This window comes from Gasterosteus aculeatus, chromosome 2 (genome assembly GCF_964276395.1).
Source record: "Gasterosteus aculeatus chromosome 2, fGasAcu3.hap1.1, whole genome shotgun sequence".
In the NCBI taxonomy this organism is placed as follows: Eukaryota; Metazoa; Chordata; class Actinopteri; order Perciformes; family Gasterosteidae; genus Gasterosteus; species Gasterosteus aculeatus.
In genome coordinates this window covers 23,350,446-23,367,377 of record NC_135689.1, presented here as the reverse complement: position 1 = coordinate 23,367,377, position 16,932 = coordinate 23,350,446, and the positions used below count along the sequence as shown (strand labels likewise).

Genomic DNA, 16,932 nt, shown 5'->3' with positions numbered 1-16,932 from the left:
GTCTTTTACAGATAGAATTGAAAAAGCTTACGGCACCTGGGATTCCCAGGCGGTCTTCCATCCAAGTACTAACCAGGCCCTACTCTGCTTAGCTTCTGAGATCAGACGAGATCAGGCGGAGCCAGAGAGGTATGGCCGTAAGCAACTGTATGTCCTCTTCCTAATCTTTTAAAATGTGTCAAAGGTTTTGGAGTTTTGATAATGAAAAAGGAGTCACTTTCTAATGCCTTCTCGATTTCTTCCAGAGAGAGAAATGAAAAAGCTTACGGCACCTGGGATTCCCAGGCGGTCTTCCATCCAAGTACTAACCAGGCCCTACTCTGCTTAGCTTCTGAGATCAGACGAGATCAGGCGGAGCCAGAGAGGTATGGCCGTAAGCAACTGTATGTCCTCTTCCTAATATTTTAAAATGTGTCAAAGGTTTTGGAGTTTTGATAATGAAAAAGGATTCACTTTCTAATGCCTTCTCAATTTCTTCCAGAGAGAGAAATGAAAAAGCTTACGGCACCTGGGATTCCCAGGCGGTCTTCCATCCAAGTACTAACCAGGCCCTACTCTGCTTAGCTTCTGAGATCAGACGAGATCAGGCAGAGCCAGAGAGGTATGGCCGTAAGCAACTGTATGTCCTCTACCTAATCTTTTAAAATGTGTCAAAGGTTTTGTAGTTTTGACAATGAAATGGAGTCACTTTCTAAGGCCTTCTCTGTGTCTTTTACAGATAGAAATGAAAAAGCTTACGGCACCTGGGATTCCCAGGCGGTCTTCCATCCAAGTACTAACCAGGCCCTACTCTGCTTAGCTTCTGAGATCAGACGAGATCAGGCGGAGCCAGAGAGGTATGGCCGTAAGCAACTGTATGTCCTCTTCCTAATCTTTTAAAATGTGTCAAAGGTTTTGGAGTTTTGATAATGAAAAAGGAGTCACTTTCTAATGCCTTCTCGATTTCTTCCAGAGAGAGAAATGAAAAAGCTTACGGCACCTGGGATTCCCAGGCGGTCTTCCATCCAAGTACTAACCAGGCCCTACTCTGCTTAGCTTCTGAGATCAGACGAGATCAGGCGGAGCCAGAGAGGTATGGCCGTAAGCAACTGTATGTCCTCTTCCTAATCTTTTAAAATGTGTCAAAGGTTTTGGAGTTTTGATAATGAAAAAGGAGTCACTTTCTAATGCCTTCTCGATTTCTTCCAGAGAGAGAAATGAAAAAGCTTACGGCACCTGGGATTCCCAGGCGGTCTTCCATCCAAGTACTAACCAGGCCCTACTCTGCTTAGCTTCTGAGATCAGACGAGATCAGGCGGAGCCAGAGAGGTATGGCCGTAAGCAACTGTATGTCCTCTTCCTAATCTTTTAAAATGTGTCAAAGGTTTTGGAGTTTTGATAATGAAAAAGGAGTCACTTTCTAATGCCTTCTCGATTTCTTCCAGAGAGAGAAATGAAAAAGCTTACGGCACCTGGGATTCCCAGGCGGTCTTCCATCCAAGTACTAACCAGGCCCTACTCTGCTTAGCTTCTGAGATCAGACGAGATCAGGCGGAGCCAGAGAGGTATGGCCGTAAGCAACTGTATGTCCTCTTCCTAATCTTTTAAAACTTGTCAAAGGTTTTGTAGTTTTGACAATGAAATGGAGTCACTTTCTAAGGCCTTCTCTGTGTCTTTTACAGATAGAAATGAAAAAGCTTACGGCACCTGGGATTCCCAGGCGGTCTTCCATCCAAGTACTAACCAGGCCCTACTCTGCTTAGCTTCTGAGATCAGACGAGATCAGGCGGAGCCAGAGAGGTATGGCCGTAAGCAACTGTATGCCCTCTTCCTAATCTTTTAAAATGTGTCAAAGGTTTTGGAGTTTTGATAATGAAAAAGGAGTCACTTTCTAATGCCTTCTCGATTTCTTCCAGAGAGAGAAATGAAAAAGCTTACGGCACCTGGGATTCCCAGGCGGTCTTCCATCCAAGTACTAACCAGGCCCTACTCTGCTTAGCTTCTGAGATCAGACGAGATCAGGCAGAGCCAGAGAGGTATGGCCGTAAGCAACTGTATGTCCTCTACCTAATCTTTTAAAATGTGTCAAAGGTTTTGTAGTTTTGACAATTAAATGGAGTCACTTTCTAAGGCCTTCTCTGTGTCTTTTACAGATAGAATTGAAAAAGCTTACGGCACCTGGGATTCCCAGGCGGTCTTCCATCCAAGTACTAACCAGGCCCTACTCTGCTTAGCTTCTGAGATCAGACGAGATCAGGCGGAGCCAGAGAGGTATGGCCGTAAGCAACTGTATGTCCTCTTCCTAATCTTTTAAAATGTGTCAAAGGTTTTGGAGTTTTGATAATGAAAAAGGAGTCACTTTCTAATGCCTTCTCGATTTCTTCCAGAGAGAGAAATGAAAAAGCTTACGGCACCTGGGATTCCCAGGCGGTCTTCCATCCAAGTACTAACCAGGCCCTACTCTGCTTAGCTTCTGAGATCAGACGAGATCAGGCGGAGCCAGAGAGGTATGGCCGTAAGCAACTGTATGTCCTCTTCCTAATATTTTAAAATGTGTCAAAGGTTTTGGAGTTTTGATAATGAAAAAGGATTCACTTTCTAATGCCTTCTCAATTTCTTCCAGAGAGAGAAATGAAAAAGCTTACGGCACCTGGGATTCCCAGGCGGTCTTCCATCCAAGTACTAACCAGGCCCTACTCTGCTTAGCTTCTGAGATCAGACGAGATCAGGCAGAGCCAGAGAGGTATGGCCGTAAGCAACTGTATGTCCTCTACCTAATCTTTTAAAATGTGTCAAAGGTTTTGTAGTTTTGACAATTAAATGGAGTCACTTTCTAAGGCCTTCTCTGTGTCTTTTACAGATAGAATTGAAAAAGCTTACGGCACCTGGGATTCCCAGGCGGTCTTCCATCCAAGTACTAACCAGGCCCTACTCTGCTTAGCTTCTGAGATCAGACGAGATCAGGCGGAGCCAGAGAGGTATGGCCGTAAGCAACTGTATGTCCTCTTCCTAATCTTTTAAAATGTGTCAAAGGTTTTGGAGTTTTGATAATGAAAAAGGAGTCACTTTCTAATGCCTTCTCGATTTCTTCCAGAGAGAGAAATGAAAAAGCTTACGGCACCTGGGATTCCCAGGCGGTCTTCCATCCAAGTACTAACCAGACCCTACTCTGCTTAGCTTCTGAGATCAGACGAGATCAGGCGGAGCCAGAGAGGTATGGCCGTAAGCAACTGTATGTCCTCTTCCTAATCTTTTAAAATGTGTCAAAGGTTTTGGAGTTTTGATAATGAAAAAGGAGTCACTTTCTAATGCCTTCTCGATTTCTTCCAGAGAGAGAAATGAAAAAGCTTACGGCACCTGGGATTCCCAGGCGGTCTTCCATCCAAGTACTAACCAGGCCCTACTCTGCTTAGCTTCTGAGATCAGACGAGATCAGGCGGAGCCAGAGAGGTATGGCCGTAAGCAACTGTATGTCCTCTTCCTAATCTTTTAAAATGTGTCAAAGGTTTTGGAGTTTTGATAATGAAAAAGGAGTCACTTTCTAATGCCTTCTCGATTTCTTCCAGAGAGAGAAATGAAAAAGCTTACGGCACCTGGGATTCCCAGGCGGTCTTCCATCCAAGTACTAACCAGGCCCTACTCTGCTTAGCTTCTGAGATCAGACGAGATCAGGCGGAGCCAGAGAGGTATGGCCGTAAGCAACTGTATGTCCTCTTCCTAATCTTTTAAAATGAGTCAAAGGTTTTGGAGTTTTGATAATGAAAAAGGATTCACTTTCTAATGCCTTCTCAATTTCTTCCAGAGAGAGAAATGAAAAAGCTTACGGCACCTGGGATTCCCAGGCGGTCTTCCATCCAAGTACTAACCAGGCCCTACTCTGCTTAGCTTCTGAGATCAGACGAGATCAGGCGGAGCCAGAGAGGTATGGCCGTAAGCAACTGTATGTCCTCTACCTAATCTTTTAAAATGTGTCAAAGGTTTTGTAGTTTTGACAATGAAATGGAGTCACTTTCTAAGGCCTTCTCTGTGTCTTTTACAGATAGAAATGAAAAAGCTTACGGCACCTGGGATTCCCAGGCGGTCTTCCATCCAAGTACTAACCAGGCCCTACTCTGCTTAGCTTCTGAGATCAGACGAGATCAGGCGGAGCCAGAGAGGTATGGCCGTAAGCAACTGTATGTCCTCTACCTAATCTTTTAAAATGTGTCAAAGGTTTTGGAGTTTTGATAATGAAAAAGGAGTCACTTTCTAATGCCTTCTCGATTTCTTCCAGAGAGAGAAATGAAAAAGCTTACGGCACCTGGGATTCCCAGGCGGTCTTCCATCCAAGTACTAACCAGGCCCTACTCTGCTTAGCTTCTGAGATCAGACGAGATCAGGCGGAGCCAGAGAGGTATGGCCGTAAGCAACTGTATGTCCTCTTCCTAATATTTTAAAATGTGTCAAAGGTTTTGGAGTTTTGATCATGAAAAAGGATTCACTTTCTAATGCCTTCTCAATTTCTTCCAGAGAGAGAAATGAAAAAGCTTACGGCACCTGGGATTCCCAGGCGGTCTTCCATCCAAGTACTAACCAGGCCCTACTCTGCTTAGCTTCTGAGATCAGACGAGATCAGGCGGAGCCAGAGAGGTATGGCCGTAAGCAACTGTATGTCCTCTTCCTAATCTTTTAAAATGTGTCAAAGGTTTTGGAGTTTTGATAATGAAAAAGGAGTCACTTTCTAATGCCTTCTCGATTTCTTCCAGAGAGAGAAATGAAAAAGCTTACGGCACCTGGGATTCCCAGGCGGTCTTCCATCCAAGTACTAACCAGGCCCTACTCTGCTTAGCTTCTGAGATCAGACGAGATCAGGCGGAGCCAGAGAGGTATGGCCGTAAGCAACTGTATGTCCTCTTCCTAATCTTTTAAAATGTGTCAAAGGTTTTGGAGTTTTGATAATGAAAAAGGATTCACTTTCTAATGCCTTCTCAATTTCTTCCAGAGAGAGAAATGAAAAAGCTTACGGCACCTGGGATTCCCAGGCGGTCTTCCATCCAAGTACTAACCAGGCCCTACTCTGCTTAGCTTCTGAGATCAGACGAGATCAGGCGGAGCCAGAGAGGTATGGCCGTAAGCAACTGTATGTCCTCTACCTAATCTTTTAAAATGTGTCAAAGGTTTTGTAGTTTTGACAATTAAATGGAGTCACTTTCTAAGGCCTTCTCTGTGTCTTTTACAGATAGAATTGAAAAAGCTTACGGCACCTGGGATTCCCAGGCGGTCTTCCATCCAAGTACTAACCAGGCCCTACTCTGCTTAGCTTCTGAGATCAGACGAGATCAGGCGGAGCCAGAGAGGTATGGCCGTAAGCAACTGTATGTCCTCTTCCTAATCTTTTAAAATGTGTCAAAGGTTTTGGAGTTTTGATAATGAAAAAGGAGTCACTTTCTAATGCCTTCTCGATTTCTTCCAGAGAGAGAAATGAAAAAGCTTACGGCACCTGGGATTCCCAGGCGGTCTTCCATCCAAGTACTAACCAGGCCCTACTCTGCTTAGCTTCTGAGATCAGACGAGATCAGGCAGAGCCAGAGAGGTATGGCCGTAAGCAACTGTATGTCCTCTACCTAATCTTTTAAAATGTGTCAAAGGTTTTGTAGTTTTGACAATTAAATGGAGTCACTTTCTAAGGCCTTCTCTGTGTCTTTTACAGATAGAATTGAAAAAGCTTACGGCACCTGGGATTCCCAGGCGGTCTTCCATCCAAGTACTAACCAGGCCCTACTCTGCTTAGCTTCTGAGATCAGACGAGATCAGGCGGAGCCAGAGAGGTATGGCCGTAAGCAACTGTATGTCCTCTTCCTAATCTTTTAAAATGTGTCAAAGGTTTTGGAGTTTTGATAATGAAAAAGGAGTCACTTTCTAATGCCTTCTCGATTTCTTCCAGAGAGAGAAATGAAAAAGCTTACGGCACCTGGGATTCCCAGGCGGTCTTCCATCCAAGTACTAACCAGGCCCTACTCTGCTTAGCTTCTGAGATCAGACGAGATCAGGCGGAGCCAGAGAGGTATGGCCGTAAGCAACTGTATGTCCTCTTCCTAATCTTTTAAAATGTGTCAAAGGTTTTGGAGTTTTGATAATGAAAAAGGATTCACTTTCTAATGCCTTCTCAATTTCTTCCAGAGAGAGAAATGAAAAAGCTTACGGCACCTGGGATTCCCAGGCGGTCTTCCATCCAAGTACTAACCAGGCCCTACTCTGCTTAGCTTCTGAGATCAGACGAGATCAGGCGGAGCCAGAGAGGTATGGCCGTAAGCAACTGTATGTCCTCTACCTAATCTTTTAAAATGTGTCAAAGGTTTTGTAGTTTTGACAATTAAATGGAGTCACTTTCTAAGGCCTTCTCTGTGTCTTTTACAGATAGAATTGAAAAAGCTTACGGCACCTGGGATTCCCAGGCGGTCTTCCATCCAAGTACTAACCAGGCCCTACTCTGCTTAGCTTCTGAGATCAGACGAGATCAGGCGGAGCCAGAGAGGTATGGCCGTAAGCAACTGTATGTCCTCTACCTAATCTTTTAAAATGTGTCAAAGGTTTTGGAGTTTTGATAATGAAAAAGGAGTCACTTTCTAATGCCTTCTCGATTTCTTCCAGAGAGAGAAATGAAAAAGCTTACGGCACCTGGGATTCCCAGGCGGTCTTCCATCCAAGTACTAACCAGGCCCTACTCTGCTTAGCTTCTGAGATCAGACGAGATCAGGCGGAGCCAGAGAGGTATGGCCGTAAGCAACTGTATGTCCTCTTCCTAATATTTTAAAATGTGTCAAAGGTTTTGGAGTTTCGATCATGAAAAAGGATTCACTTTCTAATGCCTTCTCAATTTCTTCCAGAGAGAGAAATGAAAAAGCTTACGGCACCTGGGATTCCCAGGCGGTCTTCCATCCAAGTACTAACCAGGCCCTACTCTGCTTAGCTTCTGAGATCAGATGAGATCAGGCGGAGCCAGAGAGGTATGGCCGTAAGCAACTGTATGTCCTCTTCCTAATCTTTTAAAATGTGTCAAAGGTTTTGTAGTTTTGACAATTAAATGGAGTCACTTTCTAAGGCCTTCTCTGTGTCTTTTACAGATAGAATTGAAAAAGCTTACGGCACCTGGGATTCCCAGGCGGTCTTCCATCCAAGTACTAACCAGGCCCTACTCTGCTTAGCTTCTGAGATCAGACGAGATCAGGCGGAGCCAGAGAGGTATGGCCGTAAGCAACTGTATGTCCTCTACCTAATCTTTTAAAATGTGTCAAAGGTTTTGGAGTTTTGATAATGAAAAAGGAGTCACTTTCTAATGCCTTCTCGATTTCTTCCAGAGAGAGAAATGAAAAAGCTTACGGCACCTGGGATTCCCAGGCGGTCTTCCATCCAAGTACTAACCAGGCCCTACTCTGCTTAGCTTCTGAGATCAGACGAGATCAGGCGGAGCCAGAGAGGTATGGCCGTAAGCAACTGTATGTCCTCTTCCTAATATTTTAAAATGTGTCAAAGGTTTTGGAGTTTTGATCATGAAAAAGGATTCACTTTCTAATGCCTTCTCAATTTCTTCCAGAGAGAGAAATGAAAAAGCTTACGGCACCTGGGATTCCCAGGCGGTCTTCCATCCAAGTACTAACCAGGCCCTACTCTGCTTAGCTTCTGAGATCAGACGAGATCAGGCAGAGCCAGAGAGGTATGGCCGTAAGCAACTGTATGTCCTCTACCTAATCTTTTAAAATGTGTCAAAGGTTTTGTAGTTTTGACAATGAAATGGAGTCACTTTCTAAGGCCTTCTCTGTGTCTTTTACAGATAGAAATGAAAAAGCTTACGGCACCTGGGATTCCCAGGCGGTCTTCCATCCAAGTACTAACCAGGCCCTACTCTGCTTAGCTTCTGAGATCAGACGAGATCAGGCGGAGCCAGAGAGGTATGGCCGTAAGCAACTGTATGTCCTCTTCCTAATCTTTTAAAATGTGTCAAAGGTTTTGGAGTTTTGATAATGAAAAAGGAGTCACTTTCTAATGCCTTCTCGATTTCTTCCAGAGAGAGAAATGAAAAAGCTTACGGCACCTGGGATTCCCAGGCGGTCTTCCATCCAAGTACTAACCAGGCCCTACTCTGCTTAGCTTCTGAGATCAGACGAGATCAGGCGGAGCCAGAGAGGTATGGCCGTAAGCAACTGTATGTCCTCTTCCTAATCTTTTAAAATGTGTCAAAGGTTTTGGAGTTTTGATAATGAAAAAGGAGTCACTTTCTAATGCCTTCTCGATTTCTTCCAGAGAGAGAAATGAAAAAGCTTACGGCACCTGGGATTCCCAGGCGGTCTTCCATCCAAGTACTAACCAGGCCCTACTCTGCTTAGCTTCTGAGATCAGACGAGATCAGGCGGAGCCAGAGAGGTATGGCCGTAAGCAACTGTATGTCCTCTTCCTAATCTTTTAAAATGTGTCAAAGGTTTTGGAGTTTTGACAATTAAATGGAGTCACTTTCTAAGGCCTTCTCTGTGTCTTTTACAAATAGAATTGAAAAAGCTTACGGCACCTGGGATTCCCAGGCGGTCTTCCATCCAAGTACTAACCAGGCCCTACTCTGCTTAGCTTCTGAGATCAGACGAGATCAGGCGGAGCCAGAGAGGTATGGCCGTAAGCAACTGTATGTCCTCTACCTAATCTTTTAAAATGTGTCAAAGGTTTTGTAGTTTTGACAATTAAATGGAGTCACTTTCTAAGGCCTTCTCTGTGTCTTTTACAGATAGAATTGAAAAAGCTTACGGCACCTGGGATTCCCAGGCGGTCTTCCATCCAAGTACTAACCAGGCCCTACTCTGCTTAGCTTCTGAGATCAGACGAGATCAGGCGGAGCCAGAGAGGTATGGCCGTAAGCAACTGTATGTCCTCTACCTAATCTTTTAAAATGTGTCAAAGGTTTTGGAGTTTTGATAATGAAAAAGGAGTCACTTTCTAATGCCTTCTCGATTTCTTCCAGAGAGAGAAATGAAAAAGCTTACGGCACCTGGGATTCCCAGGCGGTCTTCCATCCAAGTACTAACCAGGCCCTACTCTGCTTAGCTTCTGAGATCAGACGAGATCAGGCGGAGCCAGAGAGGTATGGCCGTAAGCAACTGTATGTCCTCTACCTAATCTTTTAAAATGTGTCAAAGGTTTTGTAGTTTTGACAATGAAATGGAGTCACTTTCTAAGGCCTTCTCTGTGTCTTTTACAGATAGAAATGAAAAAGCTTACGGCACCTGGGATTCCCAGGCGGTCTTCCATCCAAGTACTAACCAGGCCCTACTCTGCTTAGCTTCTGAGATCAGACGAGATCAGGCGGAGCCAGAGAGGTATGGCCGTAAGCAACTGTATGTCCTCTTCCTAATCTTTTAAAACTTGTCAAAGGTTTTGTAGTTTTGACAATGAAATGGAGTCACTTTCTAAGGCCTTCTCTGTGTCTTTTACAGATAGAAATGAAAAAGCTTACGGCACCTGGGATTCCCAGGCGGTCTTCCATCCAAGTACTAATCAGGCCCTACTCTGCTTAGCTTCTGAGATCAGACAAGATCAGGCGGAGCCAGAGAGGTATGGCCGTAAGCAACTGTATGTCCTCTTCCTAATCTTTTAAAATGTGTCAAAGGTTTTGGAGTTTTGATAATGAAAAAGGAGTCACTTTCTAATGCCTTCTCGATTTCTTCCAGAGAGAGAAATGAAAAAGCTTACGGCACCTGGGATTCCCAGGCGGTCTTCCATCCAAGTACTAACCAGGCCCTACTCTGCTTAGCTTCTGAGATCAGACGAGATCAGGCGGAGCCAGAGAGGTATGGCCGTAAGCAACTGTATGTCCTCTTCCTAATCTTTTAAAATGTGTCAAAGGTTTTGGAGTTTTGATAATGAAAAAGGAGTCACTTTCTAATGCCTTCTCGATTTCTTCCAGAGAGAGAAATGAAAAAGCTTACGGCACCTGGGATTCCCAGGCGGTCTTCCATCCAAGTACTAACCAGGCCCTACTCTGCTTAGCTTCTGAGATCAGACGAGATCAGGCGGAGCCAGAGAGGTATGGCCGTAAGCAACTGTATGTCCTCTTCCTAATCTTTTAAAATGTGTCAAAGGTTTTGGAGTTTTGATAATGAAAAAGGATTCACTTTCTAATGCCTTCTCGATTTCTTCCAGAGAGAGAAATGAAAAAGCTTACGGCACCTGGGATTCCCAGGCGGTCTTCCATCCAAGTACTAACCAGGCCCTACTCTGCTTAGCTTCTGAGATCAGACGAGATCAGGCGGAGCCAGAGAGGTATGGCCGTAAGCAACTGTATGTCCTCTTCCTAATCTTTTAAAATGTGTCAAAGGTTTTGGAGTTTTGATAATGAAAAAGGAGTCACTTTCTAATGCCTTCTCGATTTCTTCCAGAGAGAGAAATGAAAAAGCTTACGGCACCTGGGATTCCCAGGCGGTCTTCCATCCAAGTACTAACCAGGCCCTACTCTGCTTAGCTTCTGAGATCAGACGAGATCAGGCGGAGCCAGAGAGGTATGGCCGTAAGCAACTGTATGTCCTCTTCCTAATCTTTTAAAATGTGTCAAAGGTTTTGGAGTTTTGATAATGAAAAAGGAGTCACTTTCTAATGCCTTCTCGATTTCTTCCAGAGAGAGAAATGAAAAAGCTTACGGCACCTGGGATTCCCAGGCGGTCTTCCATCCAAGTACTAACCAGGCCCTACTCTGCTTAGCTTCTGAGATCAGACGAGATCAGGCGGAGCCAGAGAGGTATGGCCGTAAGCAACTGTATGTCCTCTTCCTAATCTTTTAAAACTTGTCAAAGGTTTTGTAGTTTTGACAATGAAATGGAGTCACTTTCTAAGGCCTTCTCTGTGTCTTTTACAGATAGAAATGAAAAAGCTTACGGCACCTGGGATTCCCAGGCGGTCTTCCATCCAAGTACTAACCAGGCCCTACTCTGCTTAGCTTCTGAGATCAGACGAGATCAGGCGGAGCCAGAGAGGTATGGCCGTAAGCAACTGTATGCCCTCTTCCTAATCTTTTAAAATGTGTCAAAGGTTTTGGAGTTTTGATAATGAAAAAGGAGTCACTTTCTAATGCCTTCTCGATTTCTTCCAGAGAGAGAAATGAAAAAGCTTACGGCACCTGGGATTCCCAGGCGGTCTTCCATCCAAGTACTAACCAGGCCCTACTCTGCTTAGCTTCTGAGATCAGACGAGATCAGGCAGAGCCAGAGAGGTATGGCCGTAAGCAACTGTATGTCCTCTACCTAATCTTTTAAAATGTGTCAAAGGTTTTGTAGTTTTGACAATTAAATGGAGTCACTTTCTAAGGCCTTCTCTGTGTCTTTTACAGATAGAATTGAAAAAGCTTACGGCACCTGGGATTCCCAGGCGGTCTTCCATCCAAGTACTAACCAGGCCCTACTCTGCTTAGCTTCTGAGATCAGACGAGATCAGGCGGAGCCAGAGAGGTATGGCCGTAAGCAACTGTATGTCCTCTTCCTAATCTTTTAAAATGTGTCAAAGGTTTTGGAGTTTTGATAATGAAAAAGGAGTCACTTTCTAATGCCTTCTCGATTTCTTCCAGAGAGAGAAATGAAAAAGCTTACGGCACCTGGGATTCCCAGGCGGTCTTCCATCCAAGTACTAACCAGGCCCTACTCTGCTTAGCTTCTGAGATCAGACGAGATCAGGCGGAGCCAGAGAGGTATGGCCGTAAGCAACTGTATGTCCTCTTCCTAATATTTTAAAATGTGTCAAAGGTTTTGGAGTTTTGATAATGAAAAAGGATTCACTTTCTAATGCCTTCTCAATTTCTTCCAGAGAGAGAAATGAAAAAGCTTACGGCACCTGGGATTCCCAGGCGGTCTTCCATCCAAGTACTAACCAGGCCCTACTCTGCTTAGCTTCTGAGATCAGACGAGATCAGGCAGAGCCAGAGAGGTATGGCCGTAAGCAACTGTATGTCCTCTACCTAATCTTTTAAAATGTGTCAAAGGTTTTGTAGTTTTGACAATTAAATGGAGTCACTTTCTAAGGCCTTCTCTGTGTCTTTTACAGATAGAATTGAAAAAGCTTACGGCACCTGGGATTCCCAGGCGGTCTTCCATCCAAGTACTAACCAGGCCCTACTCTGCTTAGCTTCTGAGATCAGACGAGATCAGGCGGAGCCAGAGAGGTATGGCCGTAAGCAACTGTATGTCCTCTTCCTAATCTTTTAAAATGTGTCAAAGGTTTTGGAGTTTTGATAATGAAAAAGGAGTCACTTTCTAATGCCTTCTCGATTTCTTCCAGAGAGAGAAATGAAAAAGCTTACGGCACCTGGGATTCCCAGGCGGTCTTCCATCCAAGTACTAACCAGACCCTACTCTGCTTAGCTTCTGAGATCAGACGAGATCAGGCGGAGCCAGAGAGGTATGGCCGTAAGCAACTGTATGTCCTCTTCCTAATCTTTTAAAATGTGTCAAAGGTTTTGGAGTTTTGATAATGAAAAAGGAGTCACTTTCTAATGCCTTCTCGATTTCTTCCAGAGAGAGAAATGAAAAAGCTTACGGCACCTGGGATTCCCAGGCGGTCTTCCATCCAAGTACTAACCAGGCCCTACTCTGCTTAGCTTCTGAGATCAGACGAGATCAGGCGGAGCAAGAGAGGTATGGCCGTAAGCAACTGTATGTCCTCTTCCTAATCTTTTAAAATGTGTCAAAGGTTTTGGAGTTTTGATAATGAAAAAGGATTCACTTTCTAATGCCTTCTCAATTTCTTCCAGAGAGAGAAATGAAAAAGCTTACGGCACCTGGGATTCCCAGGCGGTCTTCCATCCAAGTACTAACCAGGCCCTACTCTGCTTAGCTTCTGAGATCAGACGAGATCAGGCGGAGCCAGAGAGGTATGGCCGTAAGCAACTGTATGTCCTCTACCTAATCTTTTAAAATGTGTCAAAGGTTTTGTAGTTTTGACAATTAAATGGAGTCACTTTCTAAGGCCTTCTCTGTGTCTTTTACAGATAGAATTGAAAAAGCTTACGGCACCTGGGATTCCCAGGCGGTCTTCCATCCAAGTACTAACCAGGCCCTACTCTGCTTAGCTTCTGAGATCAGACGAGATCAGGCGGAGCCAGAGAGGTATGGCCGTAAGCAACTGTATGTCCTCTACCTAATCTTTTAAAATGTGTCAAAGGTTTTGGAGTTTTGATAATGAAAAAGGAGTCACTTTCTAATGCCTTCTCGATTTCTTCCAGAGAGAGAAATGAAAAAGCTTACGGCACCTGGGATTCCCAGGCGGTCTTCCATCCAAGTACTAACCAGGCCCTACTCTGCTTAGCTTCTGAGATCAGACGAGATCAGGCGGAGCCAGAGAGGTATGGCCGTAAGCAACTGTATGTCCTCTTCCTAATATTTTAAAATGTGTCAAAGGTTTTGGAGTTTTGATCATGAAAAAGGATTCACTTTCTAATGCCTTCTCAATTTCTTCCAGAGAGAGAAATGAAAAAGCTTACGGCACCTGGGATTCCCAGGCGGTCTTCCATCCAAGTACTAACCAGGCCCTACTCTGCTTAGCTTCTGAGATCAGACGAGATCAGGCGGAGCCAGAGAGGTATGGCCGTAAGCAACTGTATGTCCTCTTCCTAATCTTTTAAAACTTGTCAAAGGTTTTGTAGTTTTGACAATGAAATGGAGTCACTTTCTAAGGCCTTCTCTGTGTCTTTTACAGATAGAAATGAAAAAGCTTACGGCACCTGGGATTCCCAGGCGGTCTTCCATCCAAGTACTAACCAGGCCCTACTCTGCTTAGCTTCTGAGATCAGACGAGATCAGGCGGAGCCAGAGAGGTATGGCCGTAAGCAACTGTATGTCCTCTTCCTAATCTTTTAAAATGTGTCAAAGGTTTTGGAGTTTTGATAATGAAAAAGGAGTCACTTTCTAATGCCTTCTCGATTTCTTCCAGAGAGAGAAATGAAAAAGCTTACGGCACCTGGGATTCCCAGGCGGTCTTCCATCCAAGTACTAACCAGGCCCTACTCTGCTTAGCTTCTGAGATCAGACGAGATCAGGCAGAGCCAGAGAGGTATGGCCGTAAGCAACTGTATGTCCTCTACCTAATCTTTTAAAATGTGTCAAAGGTTTTGTAGTTTTGACAATTAAATGGAGTCACTTTCTAAGGCCTTCTCTGTGTCTTTTACAGATAGAATTGAAAAAGCTTACGGCACCTGGGATTCCCAGGCGGTCTTCCATCCAAGTACTAACCAGGCCCTACTCTGCTTAGCTTCTGAGATCAGACGAGATCAGGCGGAGCCAGAGAGGTATGGCCGTAAGCAACTGTATGTCCTCTTCCTAATCTTTTAAAATGTGTCAAAGGTTTTGGAGTTTTGATAATGAAAAAGGAGTCACTTTCTAATGCCTTCTCGATTTCTTCCAGAGAGAGAAATGAAAAAGCTTACGGCACCTGGGATTCCCAGGCGGTCTTCCATCCAAGTACTAACCAGGCCCTACTCTGCTTAGCTTCTGAGATCAGACGAGATCAGGCGGAGCCAGAGAGGTATGGCCGTAAGCAACTGTATGTCCTCTTCCTAATCTTTTAAAATGTGTCAAAGGTTTTGGAGTTTTGATAATGAAAAAGGAGTCACTTTCTAATGCCTTCTCGATTTCTTCCAGAGAGAGAAATGAAAAAGCTTACGGCACCTGGGATTCCCAGGCGGTCTTCCATCCAAGTACTAACCAGGCCCTACTCTGCTTAGCTTCTGAGATCAGACGAGATCAGGCGGAGCCAGAGAGGTATGGCCGTAAGCAACTGTATGTCCTCTTCCTAATCTTTTAAAATGTGTCAAAGGTTTTGGAGTTTTGATAATGAAAAAGGATTCACTTTCTAATGCCTTCTCAATTTCTTCCAGAGAGAGAAATGAAAAAGCTTACGGCACCTGGGATTCCCAGGCGGTCTTCCATCCAAGTACTAACCAGGCCCTACTCTGCTTAGCTTCTGAGATCAGACGAGATCAGGCGGAGCCAGAGAGGTATGGCCGTAAGCAACTGTATGTCCTCTACCTAATCTTTTAAAATGTGTCAAAGGTTTTGTAGTTTTGACAATGAAATGGAGTCACTTTCTAAGGCCTTCTCTGTGTCTTTTACAGATAGAAATGAAAAAGCTTACGGCACCTGGGATTCCCAGGCGGTCTTCCATCCAAGTACTAACCAGGCCCTACTCTGCTTAGCTTCTGAGATCAGACGAGATCAGGCGGAGCCAGAGAGGTATGGCCGTAAGCAACTGTATGTCCTCTACCTAATCTTTTAAAATGTGTCAAAGGTTTTGGAGTTTTGATAATGAAAAAGGAGTCACTTTCTAATGCCTTCTCGATTTCTTCCAGAGAGAGAAATGAAAAAGCTTACGGCACCTGGGATTCCCAGGCGGTCTTCCATCCAAGTACTAACCAGGCCCTACTCTGCTTAGCTTCTGAGATCAGACGAGATCAGGCGGAGCCAGAGAGGTATGGCCGTAAGCAACTGTATGTCCTCTTCCTAATATTTTAAAATGTGTCAAAGGTTTTGGAGTTTTGATCATGAAAAAGGATTCACTTTCTAATGCCTTCTCAATTTCTTCCAGAGAGAGAAATGAAAAAGCTTACGGCACCTGGGATTCCCAGGCGGTCTTCCATCCAAGTACTAACCAGGCCCTACTCTGCTTAGCTTCTGAGATCAGACGAGATCAGGCGGAGCCAGAGAGGTATGGCCGTAAGCAACTGTATGTCCTCTTCCTAATCTTTTAAAACTTGTCAAAGGTTTTGTAGTTTTGACAATGAAATGGAGTCACTTTCTAAGGCCTTCTCTGTGTCTTTTACAGATAGAAATGAAAAAGCTTACGGCACCTGGGATTCCCAGGCGGTCTTCCATCCAAGTACTAACCAGGCCCTACTCTGCTTAGCTTCTGAGATCAGACGAGATCAGGCGGAGCCAGAGAGGTATGGCCGTAAGCAACTGTATGTCCTCTTCCTAATCTTTTAAAATGTGTCAAAGGTTTTGGAGTTTTGATAATGAAAAAGGAGTCACTTTCTAATGCCTTCTCGATTTCTTCCAGAGAGAGAAATGAAAAAGCTTACGGCACCTGGGATTCCCAGGCGGTCTTCCATCCAAGTACTAACCAGGCCCTACTCTGCTTAGCTTCTGAGATCAGACGAGATCAGGCAGAGCCAGAGAGGTATGGCCGTAAGCAACTGTATGTCCTCTACCTAATCTTTTAAAATGTGTCAAAGGTTTTGTAGTTTTGACAATTAAATGGAGTCACTTTCTAAGGCCTTCTCTGTGTCTTTTACAGATAGAATTGAAAAAGCTTACGGCACCTGGGATTCCCAGGCGGTCTTCCATCCAAGTACTAACCAGGCCCTACTCTGCTTAGCTTCTGAGATCAGACGAGATCAGGCGGAGCCAGAGAGGTATGGCCGTAAGCAACTGTATGTCCTCTTCCTAATCTTTTAAAATGTGTCAAAGGTTTTGGAGTTTTGATAATGAAAAAGGAGTCACTTTCTAATGCCTTCTCGATTTCTTCCAGAGAGAGAAATGAAAAAGCTTACGGCACCTGGGATTCCCAGGCGGTCTTCCATCCAAGTACTAACCAGGCCCTACTCTGCTTAGCTTCTGAGATCAGACGAGATCAGGCGGAGCCAGAGAGGTATGGCCGTAAGCAACTGTATGTCCTCTTCCTAATCTTTTAAAATGTGTCAAAGGTTTTGGAGTTTTGATAATGAAAAAGGATTCACTTTCTAATGCCTTCTCAATTTCTTCCAGAGAGAGAAATGAAAAAGCTTACGGCACCTGGGATTCCCAGGCGGTCTTCCATCCAAGTACTAACCAGGCCCTACTCTGCTTAGCTTCTGAGATCAGACGAGATCAGGCGGAGCCAGAGAGGTATGGCCGTAAGCAACTGTATGTCCTCTACCTAATCTTTTAAAATGTGTCAAAGGTTTTGTAGTTTTGA

General features: G+C 44.5%; 72 non-coding genes across 72 annotated transcripts; all 72 read right to left on the bottom strand.

Annotated features, from left to right (window-relative positions):
* Positions 1-24: 24 nt before the first annotated feature.
* LOC144403383 (5S ribosomal RNA) lies at positions 25-143 on the bottom strand. The gene has a single exon (XR_013465321.1). It is a non-coding gene; the product is annotated as a 5S ribosomal RNA (ribosomal RNA).
* Positions 144-260: 117 nt separating this feature from the next.
* Positions 261-379, bottom strand: LOC144403382 (5S ribosomal RNA). The gene has a single exon (XR_013465320.1). It is a non-coding gene; the product is annotated as a 5S ribosomal RNA (ribosomal RNA).
* A 117-nt stretch (positions 380-496) lies between these two features.
* On the bottom strand, positions 497-615 carry LOC144397368 (5S ribosomal RNA). The gene has a single exon (XR_013459514.1). It is a non-coding gene; the product is annotated as a 5S ribosomal RNA (ribosomal RNA).
* A 116-nt stretch (positions 616-731) lies between these two features.
* LOC144403381 (5S ribosomal RNA) lies at positions 732-850 on the bottom strand. Its single transcript, XR_013465319.1, has one exon. It is a non-coding gene; the product is annotated as a 5S ribosomal RNA (ribosomal RNA).
* A 117-nt stretch (positions 851-967) lies between these two features.
* On the bottom strand, positions 968-1,086 carry LOC144403380 (5S ribosomal RNA). The gene has a single exon (XR_013465318.1). It is a non-coding gene; the product is annotated as a 5S ribosomal RNA (ribosomal RNA).
* A 117-nt stretch (positions 1,087-1,203) lies between these two features.
* LOC144403379 (5S ribosomal RNA) lies at positions 1,204-1,322 on the bottom strand. The gene has a single exon (XR_013465317.1). It is a non-coding gene; the product is annotated as a 5S ribosomal RNA (ribosomal RNA).
* Positions 1,323-1,439: 117 nt separating this feature from the next.
* On the bottom strand, positions 1,440-1,558 carry LOC144403378 (5S ribosomal RNA). The gene has a single exon (XR_013465316.1). It is a non-coding gene; the product is annotated as a 5S ribosomal RNA (ribosomal RNA).
* Positions 1,559-1,674: 116 nt separating this feature from the next.
* Positions 1,675-1,793, bottom strand: LOC144403376 (5S ribosomal RNA). Its single transcript, XR_013465314.1, has one exon. It is a non-coding gene; the product is annotated as a 5S ribosomal RNA (ribosomal RNA).
* Positions 1,794-1,910: 117 nt separating this feature from the next.
* Positions 1,911-2,029, bottom strand: LOC144397367 (5S ribosomal RNA). Its single transcript, XR_013459513.1, has one exon. It is a non-coding gene; the product is annotated as a 5S ribosomal RNA (ribosomal RNA).
* A 116-nt stretch (positions 2,030-2,145) lies between these two features.
* Positions 2,146-2,264, bottom strand: LOC144403375 (5S ribosomal RNA). The gene has a single exon (XR_013465313.1). It is a non-coding gene; the product is annotated as a 5S ribosomal RNA (ribosomal RNA).
* A 117-nt stretch (positions 2,265-2,381) lies between these two features.
* On the bottom strand, positions 2,382-2,500 carry LOC144403374 (5S ribosomal RNA). The gene has a single exon (XR_013465312.1). It is a non-coding gene; the product is annotated as a 5S ribosomal RNA (ribosomal RNA).
* Positions 2,501-2,617: 117 nt separating this feature from the next.
* On the bottom strand, positions 2,618-2,736 carry LOC144397365 (5S ribosomal RNA). Its single transcript, XR_013459511.1, has one exon. It is a non-coding gene; the product is annotated as a 5S ribosomal RNA (ribosomal RNA).
* Positions 2,737-2,852: 116 nt separating this feature from the next.
* On the bottom strand, positions 2,853-2,971 carry LOC144403373 (5S ribosomal RNA). The gene has a single exon (XR_013465311.1). It is a non-coding gene; the product is annotated as a 5S ribosomal RNA (ribosomal RNA).
* Positions 2,972-3,088: 117 nt separating this feature from the next.
* On the bottom strand, positions 3,089-3,207 carry LOC144398247 (5S ribosomal RNA). The gene has a single exon (XR_013460394.1). It is a non-coding gene; the product is annotated as a 5S ribosomal RNA (ribosomal RNA).
* Positions 3,208-3,324: 117 nt separating this feature from the next.
* On the bottom strand, positions 3,325-3,443 carry LOC144403372 (5S ribosomal RNA). The gene has a single exon (XR_013465310.1). It is a non-coding gene; the product is annotated as a 5S ribosomal RNA (ribosomal RNA).
* Positions 3,444-3,560: 117 nt separating this feature from the next.
* LOC144403371 (5S ribosomal RNA) lies at positions 3,561-3,679 on the bottom strand. Its single transcript, XR_013465309.1, has one exon. It is a non-coding gene; the product is annotated as a 5S ribosomal RNA (ribosomal RNA).
* Positions 3,680-3,796: 117 nt separating this feature from the next.
* On the bottom strand, positions 3,797-3,915 carry LOC144403370 (5S ribosomal RNA). Its single transcript, XR_013465308.1, has one exon. It is a non-coding gene; the product is annotated as a 5S ribosomal RNA (ribosomal RNA).
* A 116-nt stretch (positions 3,916-4,031) lies between these two features.
* On the bottom strand, positions 4,032-4,150 carry LOC144403369 (5S ribosomal RNA). The gene has a single exon (XR_013465307.1). It is a non-coding gene; the product is annotated as a 5S ribosomal RNA (ribosomal RNA).
* A 117-nt stretch (positions 4,151-4,267) lies between these two features.
* LOC144403368 (5S ribosomal RNA) lies at positions 4,268-4,386 on the bottom strand. Its single transcript, XR_013465306.1, has one exon. It is a non-coding gene; the product is annotated as a 5S ribosomal RNA (ribosomal RNA).
* Positions 4,387-4,503: 117 nt separating this feature from the next.
* LOC144403367 (5S ribosomal RNA) lies at positions 4,504-4,622 on the bottom strand. The gene has a single exon (XR_013465305.1). It is a non-coding gene; the product is annotated as a 5S ribosomal RNA (ribosomal RNA).
* Positions 4,623-4,739: 117 nt separating this feature from the next.
* On the bottom strand, positions 4,740-4,858 carry LOC144403365 (5S ribosomal RNA). Its single transcript, XR_013465303.1, has one exon. It is a non-coding gene; the product is annotated as a 5S ribosomal RNA (ribosomal RNA).
* A 117-nt stretch (positions 4,859-4,975) lies between these two features.
* Positions 4,976-5,094, bottom strand: LOC144403364 (5S ribosomal RNA). The gene has a single exon (XR_013465302.1). It is a non-coding gene; the product is annotated as a 5S ribosomal RNA (ribosomal RNA).
* A 116-nt stretch (positions 5,095-5,210) lies between these two features.
* Positions 5,211-5,329, bottom strand: LOC144403363 (5S ribosomal RNA). The gene has a single exon (XR_013465301.1). It is a non-coding gene; the product is annotated as a 5S ribosomal RNA (ribosomal RNA).
* Positions 5,330-5,446: 117 nt separating this feature from the next.
* Positions 5,447-5,565, bottom strand: LOC144397364 (5S ribosomal RNA). The gene has a single exon (XR_013459510.1). It is a non-coding gene; the product is annotated as a 5S ribosomal RNA (ribosomal RNA).
* A 116-nt stretch (positions 5,566-5,681) lies between these two features.
* LOC144403362 (5S ribosomal RNA) lies at positions 5,682-5,800 on the bottom strand. Its single transcript, XR_013465300.1, has one exon. It is a non-coding gene; the product is annotated as a 5S ribosomal RNA (ribosomal RNA).
* A 117-nt stretch (positions 5,801-5,917) lies between these two features.
* Positions 5,918-6,036, bottom strand: LOC144403361 (5S ribosomal RNA). The gene has a single exon (XR_013465299.1). It is a non-coding gene; the product is annotated as a 5S ribosomal RNA (ribosomal RNA).
* A 117-nt stretch (positions 6,037-6,153) lies between these two features.
* On the bottom strand, positions 6,154-6,272 carry LOC144403359 (5S ribosomal RNA). The gene has a single exon (XR_013465297.1). It is a non-coding gene; the product is annotated as a 5S ribosomal RNA (ribosomal RNA).
* A 116-nt stretch (positions 6,273-6,388) lies between these two features.
* Positions 6,389-6,507, bottom strand: LOC144403358 (5S ribosomal RNA). Its single transcript, XR_013465296.1, has one exon. It is a non-coding gene; the product is annotated as a 5S ribosomal RNA (ribosomal RNA).
* A 117-nt stretch (positions 6,508-6,624) lies between these two features.
* Positions 6,625-6,743, bottom strand: LOC144403357 (5S ribosomal RNA). The gene has a single exon (XR_013465295.1). It is a non-coding gene; the product is annotated as a 5S ribosomal RNA (ribosomal RNA).
* A 117-nt stretch (positions 6,744-6,860) lies between these two features.
* On the bottom strand, positions 6,861-6,979 carry LOC144404249 (5S ribosomal RNA). Its single transcript, XR_013466189.1, has one exon. It is a non-coding gene; the product is annotated as a 5S ribosomal RNA (ribosomal RNA).
* Positions 6,980-7,095: 116 nt separating this feature from the next.
* Positions 7,096-7,214, bottom strand: LOC144403356 (5S ribosomal RNA). Its single transcript, XR_013465294.1, has one exon. It is a non-coding gene; the product is annotated as a 5S ribosomal RNA (ribosomal RNA).
* Positions 7,215-7,331: 117 nt separating this feature from the next.
* LOC144403355 (5S ribosomal RNA) lies at positions 7,332-7,450 on the bottom strand. Its single transcript, XR_013465293.1, has one exon. It is a non-coding gene; the product is annotated as a 5S ribosomal RNA (ribosomal RNA).
* Positions 7,451-7,567: 117 nt separating this feature from the next.
* LOC144397363 (5S ribosomal RNA) lies at positions 7,568-7,686 on the bottom strand. The gene has a single exon (XR_013459509.1). It is a non-coding gene; the product is annotated as a 5S ribosomal RNA (ribosomal RNA).
* A 116-nt stretch (positions 7,687-7,802) lies between these two features.
* Positions 7,803-7,921, bottom strand: LOC144403353 (5S ribosomal RNA). Its single transcript, XR_013465291.1, has one exon. It is a non-coding gene; the product is annotated as a 5S ribosomal RNA (ribosomal RNA).
* A 117-nt stretch (positions 7,922-8,038) lies between these two features.
* On the bottom strand, positions 8,039-8,157 carry LOC144403352 (5S ribosomal RNA). Its single transcript, XR_013465290.1, has one exon. It is a non-coding gene; the product is annotated as a 5S ribosomal RNA (ribosomal RNA).
* Positions 8,158-8,274: 117 nt separating this feature from the next.
* Positions 8,275-8,393, bottom strand: LOC144403351 (5S ribosomal RNA). The gene has a single exon (XR_013465289.1). It is a non-coding gene; the product is annotated as a 5S ribosomal RNA (ribosomal RNA).
* A 116-nt stretch (positions 8,394-8,509) lies between these two features.
* Positions 8,510-8,628, bottom strand: LOC144403350 (5S ribosomal RNA). The gene has a single exon (XR_013465288.1). It is a non-coding gene; the product is annotated as a 5S ribosomal RNA (ribosomal RNA).
* A 116-nt stretch (positions 8,629-8,744) lies between these two features.
* LOC144403349 (5S ribosomal RNA) lies at positions 8,745-8,863 on the bottom strand. Its single transcript, XR_013465287.1, has one exon. It is a non-coding gene; the product is annotated as a 5S ribosomal RNA (ribosomal RNA).
* A 117-nt stretch (positions 8,864-8,980) lies between these two features.
* On the bottom strand, positions 8,981-9,099 carry LOC144403348 (5S ribosomal RNA). The gene has a single exon (XR_013465286.1). It is a non-coding gene; the product is annotated as a 5S ribosomal RNA (ribosomal RNA).
* Positions 9,100-9,215: 116 nt separating this feature from the next.
* Positions 9,216-9,334, bottom strand: LOC144403347 (5S ribosomal RNA). Its single transcript, XR_013465285.1, has one exon. It is a non-coding gene; the product is annotated as a 5S ribosomal RNA (ribosomal RNA).
* A 116-nt stretch (positions 9,335-9,450) lies between these two features.
* Positions 9,451-9,569, bottom strand: LOC144398860 (5S ribosomal RNA). The gene has a single exon (XR_013461007.1). It is a non-coding gene; the product is annotated as a 5S ribosomal RNA (ribosomal RNA).
* A 117-nt stretch (positions 9,570-9,686) lies between these two features.
* LOC144403346 (5S ribosomal RNA) lies at positions 9,687-9,805 on the bottom strand. The gene has a single exon (XR_013465284.1). It is a non-coding gene; the product is annotated as a 5S ribosomal RNA (ribosomal RNA).
* A 117-nt stretch (positions 9,806-9,922) lies between these two features.
* LOC144403345 (5S ribosomal RNA) lies at positions 9,923-10,041 on the bottom strand. Its single transcript, XR_013465283.1, has one exon. It is a non-coding gene; the product is annotated as a 5S ribosomal RNA (ribosomal RNA).
* Positions 10,042-10,158: 117 nt separating this feature from the next.
* On the bottom strand, positions 10,159-10,277 carry LOC144403344 (5S ribosomal RNA). The gene has a single exon (XR_013465282.1). It is a non-coding gene; the product is annotated as a 5S ribosomal RNA (ribosomal RNA).
* Positions 10,278-10,394: 117 nt separating this feature from the next.
* On the bottom strand, positions 10,395-10,513 carry LOC144403342 (5S ribosomal RNA). The gene has a single exon (XR_013465280.1). It is a non-coding gene; the product is annotated as a 5S ribosomal RNA (ribosomal RNA).
* Positions 10,514-10,630: 117 nt separating this feature from the next.
* Positions 10,631-10,749, bottom strand: LOC144403341 (5S ribosomal RNA). Its single transcript, XR_013465279.1, has one exon. It is a non-coding gene; the product is annotated as a 5S ribosomal RNA (ribosomal RNA).
* A 116-nt stretch (positions 10,750-10,865) lies between these two features.
* LOC144403340 (5S ribosomal RNA) lies at positions 10,866-10,984 on the bottom strand. The gene has a single exon (XR_013465278.1). It is a non-coding gene; the product is annotated as a 5S ribosomal RNA (ribosomal RNA).
* A 117-nt stretch (positions 10,985-11,101) lies between these two features.
* LOC144397362 (5S ribosomal RNA) lies at positions 11,102-11,220 on the bottom strand. The gene has a single exon (XR_013459508.1). It is a non-coding gene; the product is annotated as a 5S ribosomal RNA (ribosomal RNA).
* A 116-nt stretch (positions 11,221-11,336) lies between these two features.
* Positions 11,337-11,455, bottom strand: LOC144403339 (5S ribosomal RNA). The gene has a single exon (XR_013465277.1). It is a non-coding gene; the product is annotated as a 5S ribosomal RNA (ribosomal RNA).
* Positions 11,456-11,572: 117 nt separating this feature from the next.
* Positions 11,573-11,691, bottom strand: LOC144403338 (5S ribosomal RNA). The gene has a single exon (XR_013465276.1). It is a non-coding gene; the product is annotated as a 5S ribosomal RNA (ribosomal RNA).
* A 117-nt stretch (positions 11,692-11,808) lies between these two features.
* Positions 11,809-11,927, bottom strand: LOC144397361 (5S ribosomal RNA). Its single transcript, XR_013459507.1, has one exon. It is a non-coding gene; the product is annotated as a 5S ribosomal RNA (ribosomal RNA).
* Positions 11,928-12,043: 116 nt separating this feature from the next.
* LOC144403337 (5S ribosomal RNA) lies at positions 12,044-12,162 on the bottom strand. Its single transcript, XR_013465275.1, has one exon. It is a non-coding gene; the product is annotated as a 5S ribosomal RNA (ribosomal RNA).
* Positions 12,163-12,279: 117 nt separating this feature from the next.
* Positions 12,280-12,398, bottom strand: LOC144398246 (5S ribosomal RNA). The gene has a single exon (XR_013460393.1). It is a non-coding gene; the product is annotated as a 5S ribosomal RNA (ribosomal RNA).
* Positions 12,399-12,515: 117 nt separating this feature from the next.
* LOC144397299 (5S ribosomal RNA) lies at positions 12,516-12,634 on the bottom strand. The gene has a single exon (XR_013459444.1). It is a non-coding gene; the product is annotated as a 5S ribosomal RNA (ribosomal RNA).
* Positions 12,635-12,751: 117 nt separating this feature from the next.
* LOC144403336 (5S ribosomal RNA) lies at positions 12,752-12,870 on the bottom strand. Its single transcript, XR_013465274.1, has one exon. It is a non-coding gene; the product is annotated as a 5S ribosomal RNA (ribosomal RNA).
* A 116-nt stretch (positions 12,871-12,986) lies between these two features.
* On the bottom strand, positions 12,987-13,105 carry LOC144403335 (5S ribosomal RNA). The gene has a single exon (XR_013465273.1). It is a non-coding gene; the product is annotated as a 5S ribosomal RNA (ribosomal RNA).
* Positions 13,106-13,222: 117 nt separating this feature from the next.
* On the bottom strand, positions 13,223-13,341 carry LOC144403334 (5S ribosomal RNA). Its single transcript, XR_013465272.1, has one exon. It is a non-coding gene; the product is annotated as a 5S ribosomal RNA (ribosomal RNA).
* Positions 13,342-13,458: 117 nt separating this feature from the next.
* LOC144403333 (5S ribosomal RNA) lies at positions 13,459-13,577 on the bottom strand. Its single transcript, XR_013465271.1, has one exon. It is a non-coding gene; the product is annotated as a 5S ribosomal RNA (ribosomal RNA).
* A 116-nt stretch (positions 13,578-13,693) lies between these two features.
* On the bottom strand, positions 13,694-13,812 carry LOC144403331 (5S ribosomal RNA). The gene has a single exon (XR_013465269.1). It is a non-coding gene; the product is annotated as a 5S ribosomal RNA (ribosomal RNA).
* Positions 13,813-13,929: 117 nt separating this feature from the next.
* Positions 13,930-14,048, bottom strand: LOC144397360 (5S ribosomal RNA). The gene has a single exon (XR_013459506.1). It is a non-coding gene; the product is annotated as a 5S ribosomal RNA (ribosomal RNA).
* Positions 14,049-14,164: 116 nt separating this feature from the next.
* On the bottom strand, positions 14,165-14,283 carry LOC144403330 (5S ribosomal RNA). Its single transcript, XR_013465268.1, has one exon. It is a non-coding gene; the product is annotated as a 5S ribosomal RNA (ribosomal RNA).
* Positions 14,284-14,400: 117 nt separating this feature from the next.
* LOC144403329 (5S ribosomal RNA) lies at positions 14,401-14,519 on the bottom strand. Its single transcript, XR_013465267.1, has one exon. It is a non-coding gene; the product is annotated as a 5S ribosomal RNA (ribosomal RNA).
* Positions 14,520-14,636: 117 nt separating this feature from the next.
* Positions 14,637-14,755, bottom strand: LOC144403328 (5S ribosomal RNA). The gene has a single exon (XR_013465266.1). It is a non-coding gene; the product is annotated as a 5S ribosomal RNA (ribosomal RNA).
* Positions 14,756-14,872: 117 nt separating this feature from the next.
* LOC144403327 (5S ribosomal RNA) lies at positions 14,873-14,991 on the bottom strand. The gene has a single exon (XR_013465265.1). It is a non-coding gene; the product is annotated as a 5S ribosomal RNA (ribosomal RNA).
* Positions 14,992-15,107: 116 nt separating this feature from the next.
* Positions 15,108-15,226, bottom strand: LOC144403326 (5S ribosomal RNA). Its single transcript, XR_013465264.1, has one exon. It is a non-coding gene; the product is annotated as a 5S ribosomal RNA (ribosomal RNA).
* A 117-nt stretch (positions 15,227-15,343) lies between these two features.
* LOC144403325 (5S ribosomal RNA) lies at positions 15,344-15,462 on the bottom strand. The gene has a single exon (XR_013465263.1). It is a non-coding gene; the product is annotated as a 5S ribosomal RNA (ribosomal RNA).
* A 117-nt stretch (positions 15,463-15,579) lies between these two features.
* LOC144403324 (5S ribosomal RNA) lies at positions 15,580-15,698 on the bottom strand. Its single transcript, XR_013465262.1, has one exon. It is a non-coding gene; the product is annotated as a 5S ribosomal RNA (ribosomal RNA).
* Positions 15,699-15,814: 116 nt separating this feature from the next.
* On the bottom strand, positions 15,815-15,933 carry LOC144403323 (5S ribosomal RNA). The gene has a single exon (XR_013465261.1). It is a non-coding gene; the product is annotated as a 5S ribosomal RNA (ribosomal RNA).
* Positions 15,934-16,050: 117 nt separating this feature from the next.
* On the bottom strand, positions 16,051-16,169 carry LOC144397359 (5S ribosomal RNA). Its single transcript, XR_013459505.1, has one exon. It is a non-coding gene; the product is annotated as a 5S ribosomal RNA (ribosomal RNA).
* A 116-nt stretch (positions 16,170-16,285) lies between these two features.
* Positions 16,286-16,404, bottom strand: LOC144403322 (5S ribosomal RNA). Its single transcript, XR_013465260.1, has one exon. It is a non-coding gene; the product is annotated as a 5S ribosomal RNA (ribosomal RNA).
* Positions 16,405-16,521: 117 nt separating this feature from the next.
* LOC144403320 (5S ribosomal RNA) lies at positions 16,522-16,640 on the bottom strand. The gene has a single exon (XR_013465258.1). It is a non-coding gene; the product is annotated as a 5S ribosomal RNA (ribosomal RNA).
* A 117-nt stretch (positions 16,641-16,757) lies between these two features.
* On the bottom strand, positions 16,758-16,876 carry LOC144403319 (5S ribosomal RNA). Its single transcript, XR_013465257.1, has one exon. It is a non-coding gene; the product is annotated as a 5S ribosomal RNA (ribosomal RNA).
* Between the last annotated feature and the right edge of the window lie 56 nt (positions 16,877-16,932).